The sequence below is a fragment of the Amblyomma maculatum genome, chromosome 1 (genome assembly GCF_055883805.1).
Source record: "Amblyomma maculatum isolate TAMU_Amacu chromosome 1, ASM5588380v1, whole genome shotgun sequence".
Classification (NCBI taxonomy): domain Eukaryota; kingdom Metazoa; phylum Arthropoda; class Arachnida; order Ixodida; family Ixodidae; genus Amblyomma; species Amblyomma maculatum.
This window is the reverse complement of record NC_139344.1, coordinates 174,631,682-174,638,969: the sequence shown is the minus strand read 5'-3', so window position 1 is coordinate 174,638,969 and position 7,288 is coordinate 174,631,682.

The following is a 7,288-nucleotide window of genomic DNA, read 5'->3' as shown; positions in this document are numbered from 1 at the left end:
TAGATGCAACTACATGGTGGCAGCAACAAGAAGAACAAGAAGGGTTTATTAGCACGCCCTTTAATAGGCGATGGAGGGGGGCGGGGCATTAGCAGTGCCAAGCGTACAGTTTGCGGTAGCACTGATAAGACAATGCGCTGACACAATAAGGCAGACAGCGCATGCCCGATACAGTCGCCATTTGAAGCGCTATTCTTGTAACCAGAATTTTCATTTTTTTTTTTCATTTGTACAGATGCCTTTAAAAAGCCATACGAGAAAATGACAATTAGCCCTTTTCGAGCGTATTGTACAGCCGGGAGGACGCTACGTTCGGTGTAGCAGCTGCTAGCTAGAAGCCTATTAGTTATGTGTCATTAGCAAATTATTTTTACTTTTGATGTCAGAGTACTATATTATATGGCAAAAAAAAGTAGGCCTTGAACAGCCATGTCGAAATGAATTTTTATTGTTTTTAAATTGGGAATTGTTTTTCCGGGAACCGAACCTGGAATTATATTGGCGGCGACCAGATACCAAAAAATAAACGCGGCATGCGCAGCAAGTGAGTGGACAGTCGAACTGGAAGCCTGAAAGTTCTTGGTCATGAAAAAAAGTAAAAAAAGAGCCGTGTGGTGCGGACGCGTGTTCTATCACTCCTCCGATTGCACATGGCTACCGGAAACGGACGGACTGGTGACAGCGGGAGCTTCCGAAGCGTCAAATAGATGAGATCTTTCTTTTATTAACTTTATTTCGTTTTCAGCTAGTTATGTTAGGTGCAGCCTAAAGAATAGATTTTAGCTCTTGGTCCTAGCGGCCTGGTTTTTCGTGCCGGCAGCTAGGTTTTCTTGCCGTTCATTCTTTAACTATCTTGTTTAGATAAATACTTTTTTTTCTAGGCTATTGGCATTCGCAGAATTGGTTTTTAACGCGTGTTTGCTAGTCGTTTCTTGTGTCTTCTTTTGGCAATCTGTATATTCTGAGAATTCGTAATAGATATAGTTCAGTCGATGAGCGCTCAAGATGTGCAATCAAAAGAAGGTAAAGTGTACTAAGTGTGAAGCGCAGGTTAATCTCAAGGAAACGCGTTTTGACTCTGGTGGTGAAGCGGAAGGCAGCGACTTTTTGTGTCGGTATTGCGTACTGAGTGCGCGTCTAGATAGATTTGATCAAGAAAGGAGCAGTTTAGTGTCTTTTGTGGATGATTTAGAAAATGAAGTGCGTTTGTTAAGGGCAGAAAATCAGAAACTGCTTAGACAGCTTCCTCAAATTGAACAACAAAAAGGGGCCGACTTTATCCTTGGAACCAACAAGGACGAACATTCCAATGCGGGCCACGTGGCTGGGGACAGCACTGGCATGGAAGACATAAGCAAAGTAGGTCAGGAGGATCCGAACCGTCAGAGTTATTTAGAAGCAGCTAAGAAGCCGGAAAAAAAGGAAGAAGTAAGGAAGAATAGAAATCCCAGAGATAAGGACACAGATAACCGAAAGCAGGAGTCAACAGTTGAGAGAGGGAGAGAGAAGGCCCAGGTGCTTATCGGCGGAGATTCTAACATGAACAGGTGCAAGCGAGATATCTTGGAACGTGTAAAGGGTGATAAGAAAGTGTTGGTTGGAGCCTTCCCAGGGAGAACAATGAGGGCAGTGCTGAAAGAGAGTAAAAATAGGCTGTCGAAGAATTCCGCCGAGCGCAGTATGATAATAGTAGCCGCGGGGCTAAAAGATGTCCTAAATGGTGACGCTGCAGGAGTGGTGGAAAATTTAGCTAAGGGAGTTGACGAGATCAGGGAGATAGCACAGCAAACGCAGATAGTTGTATGCACAGTACCAGAAGTGCTAGGATTGAACGGAAAGCTGGAAAAGGACGTGGTGACAGTTAATCGCGATATAAGAAAGTTAAGCCTGGAGAAGCTTTTCGAAGTGGTTGAGGTAAACAGGGAGGTACATAAAGCAGGTTTTGGTAGGGCTTTTCAGCGATGGCGTTCATTTTAACAGAAGGCTGGAAGCAGAGATCGGCTGGCGCCTGGCAGGCAGGGCTGTAGCTTTTTTAGGGCGTCCGCGAGGACTCCGTGCACAGAGGTAGTTAGAAGTCAAGCAGAAGAAAGTGTAATAATGGAGGCTGAGCCCCCAAAAATGGCAAAGAGTAGGTCGAGAAATAAAAGTACAAAAAAGAAATTTAACACTAGGGTCAGCTACATAAACATGCAAGGAGGCAGAAAAAGAGCGAAATGGCTAGAGATAGAACAGCAGTTGAAGGATGACAAAATAGGTGTGTACGCTCTTTGCGAGACTCATCTCAGGGGTTTAGAAGATCCGCCGTTTATAGAAGGCTACGTCTGGGAAGGGTGCAACAGAACGAGAACGGAAAAAAAGGGTGGAGTGGTAGGTATGTTGATACACCAGGGAACAAATCTCCGCAAATCAGGAAGCAACAAGGTAGCAGAATACAAAGCAGCTTAGAACTGGTTGGTTGGTTGGTTTGTAGGGTTTAACGTCCCAAAGCAACTCAGGCTATGAGAGACGCCGTAGTGGAGGACTCCGGAAATTTGGACCACCTGGGGTTCTTTAACGTGCACTGACCCGCCGGGGTGGCGCAGTGGTTACGGCGCTCGACTACTGTTCCCAAGGACGCGGGATCGAATCCCGGCCTCGGCGGCAGCTTTTCGATGGAGGCGAAAAGCAAGGCGCCCGTGTGCTGAGCTTAGAACTGACCAATCTAAACTGGAAAAAGGCAGAAAAAAATATTCCTAAAAACACATCTACAGGAATAGATGGAATTCCGATCAAGCTGATTAATGAACTCGGTCCAAAAAGTAAGGAAACGTTGTTAAAAGCTCTGGAAACAGTCATAACGAATACGCAAATTCCGGACAGCTGGCGGCAGAGTAAAATGAATTTGATTTATAAAGGGAAAGGAGACAGGATGTACATAAAATCCTACAGGCCGATTACCATAACTTCTGTTATGTACAGGTTAGCCATGCAGGCGGTTAAATAAAGGTGCAAGCATGGGTAGAAAGAAACAAGATACTCGGAGAACTTCAGAGCGGTTTTAGAAATGGTAGGCGCTTAAATGATAGCCTGTTCGTGCTTACCCAATGCATCGAAATATATAGAGTGGAAAATAGACCTTTGTATTTGGCCTTCCTGGACATAAACGGGGCGTACGACAACGTAAGCAGGGAACTCCTGTGGAACATATTAAAAGAAGAAGGTATCGGTTATGAGATAATAGAGTTCCTACAGGAAATATACCGGGATAACAAAGTAGAAATTACGTGGGAAGGGATAAGAAGTACGGAGGATGTCAAAGTATGCAAAGGATTAAGACAAGGCTGTCCTCTATCACCGGTGCTGTTCATGCTTTATATGATAAACCTGGAACGGAGGATACAAGACAGTAACCTAGGTTTTAACCTGTCGTATAGATTAGGTGGAAAGGCGGTAGAGCAGCGTCTCCCCGGTTTGATGTATGCAGACATTATTGCGCTGCTAGCTGAGAGTCTGGAAGAATTGCAAACTCTAGTTAAGTATTGCGGAGAGGAAGGGGACGCTCTAGGCTTCAGTTTCAGCGCAGTTAAGTCGGGTCTGATGATTTTCAACGGCTCAACTGACCAGGGTCTTAAAATACAAGGCTATGAAATACCTAGAGTAGCAGAATATAAATATCTGGGGGTATGGGTAAACGAAGGATTGGCATACATTGGAAAGCATGAGCAATCACTTAAGGCCAAAGGGTGAAGGAATGCCGGGATAATGAAGCATAAGGCATTGTGGGGATACAATAGGTATGAGGTTTTGAGGGGTATTTGGAAAGGAATTATGGTGCCCGGACTTACTTTCAGAAATGCGGTTTTATGCCTAAAATCAGAGGCACAGTCGACATTAGAAATAAATCAGAGATCCGTTGGACGATTAGCACTAGGCCGGTGCCCACGGCAAAACTACAAATGAGGCGGTACAGGGAGACATGGGCTGGGCATCTTTCGAAGTACGGGAAGCTCAGAGTAAAATATTGTATGAGGAACGCCTGAGGAAATTGGACAGTAACAGATGGGCAGCTAAAGTATTTAAATACGTGTACTTAAAAAGCGTTGACTCAAAATGGAGGAAAAGAACTAGGAAACTAACTAGTAAGTATGCTAGTCACAAGGACGGAGAAATAAAGAGCATTAAGCAACAGGTGAAAAACACAGAAGGTAAAAATTGGATAAATTCGATGGAAAAGAAACAGAGTGTGGAATTATACTGAAAGTGGAAAATGCAGATCAGGAAGGAAGATTTATTTGATAACTCAAGCGGCAGTGCCCTACTTTTTTAAGCTAGATCAGGGTGCCTTAGAACACGCAGCTAAGAAATTTAACAATGGAGATGACGCATGGTGCTGTATGTGGAAACTCCAGTGAAACAATTGGCCATATTATACTCGAATGTAATGGTATCTATCGGGAAGTTGATGCAGGCGCACTGTTCCTGAAGCTCTGGGGTTCAGAGATAACTGGCCTGGTGAATAAACCGGCGGCGGAAACTAGCAAAAAACGACTGGAAGATTGGTGGCTTAAAAGCAGAGGAGTGACATAATGTTAGTAATGTAGGAACAAAAATTTAATAAATAGAAGGATGGTTTAGTTAACCATTCTAAATCAATAATTAAGATATAGGGAGAAAAATGAGCATGATAGCTACTGCTACCACCCTGTTTCAAAGGGGACGCTCCTATATTCCTTTTTGGAATAACAGCGCGAAGGACGAGGACGAAGATCAGATCTCGTCCTTCGAGCTGTTATTCCAAAATTTACAACCAACTAGCCGGCACCTCAACGCTTGTTAACTCCTATATTCCGTCCGTCCGTCCGTCCGTCCGTCCGTCCCTCCGTCCGTCCGTCCGTCCGTCCGTCCGTCCGTCCGTCCGTCCCTCCGTCCATCCGTCCATCCGTCCATCCATCCATCCATCCATCCATCCATCCATCCATCCATCCATCCATCCATCCATCCATCCATCCATCCATCCATCCATCCATCCATCCATCCATCCATCCATCCATCCATCCACCCACCCACCCACCCACCTACCCACCCACCGATCCATCCATCCATCCATCCATCCATCCATCCATCCATCCATCCATCCATCCATCCATCCATCCATCCATCCATCCATCCATCCATCCATCCATCCATCCATCCATCCATCCATCCATCCATCCATCCATCCATCCATCCATCCATCCATCCATCCATCCATCCATCCATCCATCCATCCATCCATCCATCCATCCATCCATCCATCCATCCATCCATCCATCCATCCATCCATCCATCCATCCATCCATCCATCCATCCATCCATCCATCCATCCATCCATCCATCCATCCGGTTTTGTCAGAGCTTTCACAGAAGCCCGCTAGGTGCTGTGATTTGAGAAATATTCATTAAAATACTTACTTTCCGCTCGTTTCTGTTCATAAAGTGGATTGTTTTGGCCACTTCCAATGCGATAGCTACCGCTGGGACAGGTAGGTCACCGCCGATTGCGGTGGGGGCTAGCCTGCCAGAGAATTTTTAGCTGTTGTAAGCCGTCATTGCACCCGCCACCGTTTCGGTGATGGACGATGGCTGTTGTTGTAGCGCGCGTCTTTCTTCCCCTCATCCTTTTCTTCCTTCTCCATTTTCTCTTCTGCTGGCACGAGGCAGCGGAGGTGGCTCAGCTACAGAGCCAGTAGCAGGCCCGTGCATTTTCTTTTCCTTCTTCCTACAGCCACAACAACAACAACAACGCTGGAAATCGCGGCGGCAATTTTTTTATTTAGTATACCTTTAAACCTGTGGTTTTCTACGTGGACATAGGCCACCAATCACCGCGGGTTCGAGCGTCGCGCGAGCCGAAGCCCCGATCAGCCGTTACCACGCGCACACTGAAACACCACAGCGGGCACTCAACCTCCGCAGGGAGGAGAGCGCTTCGCTGCAAAACACAAGTCTCCTAGTGACACAGAAGACGTTTATTGAACGCCGTCCACCAGCGGTACACAAACACTCATCACCGCGTCCCAGGAGCGAGCGAAGGAGCAAGGCCCCGCTACGCGCACGCAGTGACAATGAATGAGCGCCGCAAGCACGCAAGGGCGTGCTGTGATCTCTCTCTCTCGCAGTGACCGGAGGGTTCCTTTGAGAGAGAGTGGGCAACCACCGCAAGGTACGCCTGTCGCGGATCGTTGGGTCACGATCGACAGGCTCGAGCTTCGCTCTCAGGTACGACCCGGAGCAGACGAACTCGAGTACACACTGGTCTGCGCGGACAAAGGCCGGCAGACAAGAACAGTAGCGTACGCACCTTGCGATGTCTCAGGGGGGTCTCTTTCGGCCCCGCTCAGAGGGTCGCGCGAGCGCGGCCGTCAAAGCGGTGCCATGTTCCCGCCAAAAGGCGCCAATGGGAACAGCCACTGGGACGCCAGGGAGGAGCTGTGGCCCGAACGACAGTGACAAGTCGTCCGAGCCTCTCTCCGCCGCCTCTGGCGGGAGAAAGGGAACGAGGAGAACCACTGGGAAGCGGGCGGAGGCCGCGTAAAGGGCAGCCGCGGCAAGCCCGAATCCCACAAACCCCATTAACAAAACCAAACCAGAGACGGCTTCTAGTAGCAAGCGGGCAGTTTCTGCCCAGAAAACGGCTGTCGGTGAATATCAGAAGGTTTTGAAGTTAGTAACATTGCAACAGAATTGAATTGTAGCTTTATCGTCTGCACGTGCGCTCAACTGCATGGGTGCGCCGAGTAAAGATATAAAAAAGGCACATCTGCGGGTGTGACGAGACTATAGGCCACATCTTTGTGAATGCCCCATATACAGTGCGGAAAGACAGTGTCTCATGCCGTGCGCTGGAGCGTTTAGATGGACGCCCACTGACTGAAATCAAGATTCTAGGTCACTGGCCGCGGCGATCGTCGGCGGTGAAGGCCTCCCAGGCACTGTTCCACTTCATGAAAACCACGGACCTGATCGATAGGATGTGATTTCGCTGTTATGTGACGTGATATGACTGTGACGTGATGTGATTTGACGAGATGGGATGTGACGTGATATGGCTTTCATGTGACTATATTGACTTCAACCATCTCTCCCTTACCCACCACTTTTATATCCACTCACCCCCTTCCTCCAGTGTAGGGTACAAACCGGTTTCTTTTACCGGTTAACTCCCTGCCTTTCCTCTTCTTCCTCTTCCTCTCCTTGAACATTTGTACGAAGCTGAAAAATAAAGATCATGCTCCCATAGGTAGCGTTCCAACCTTTGATTACACGAAGA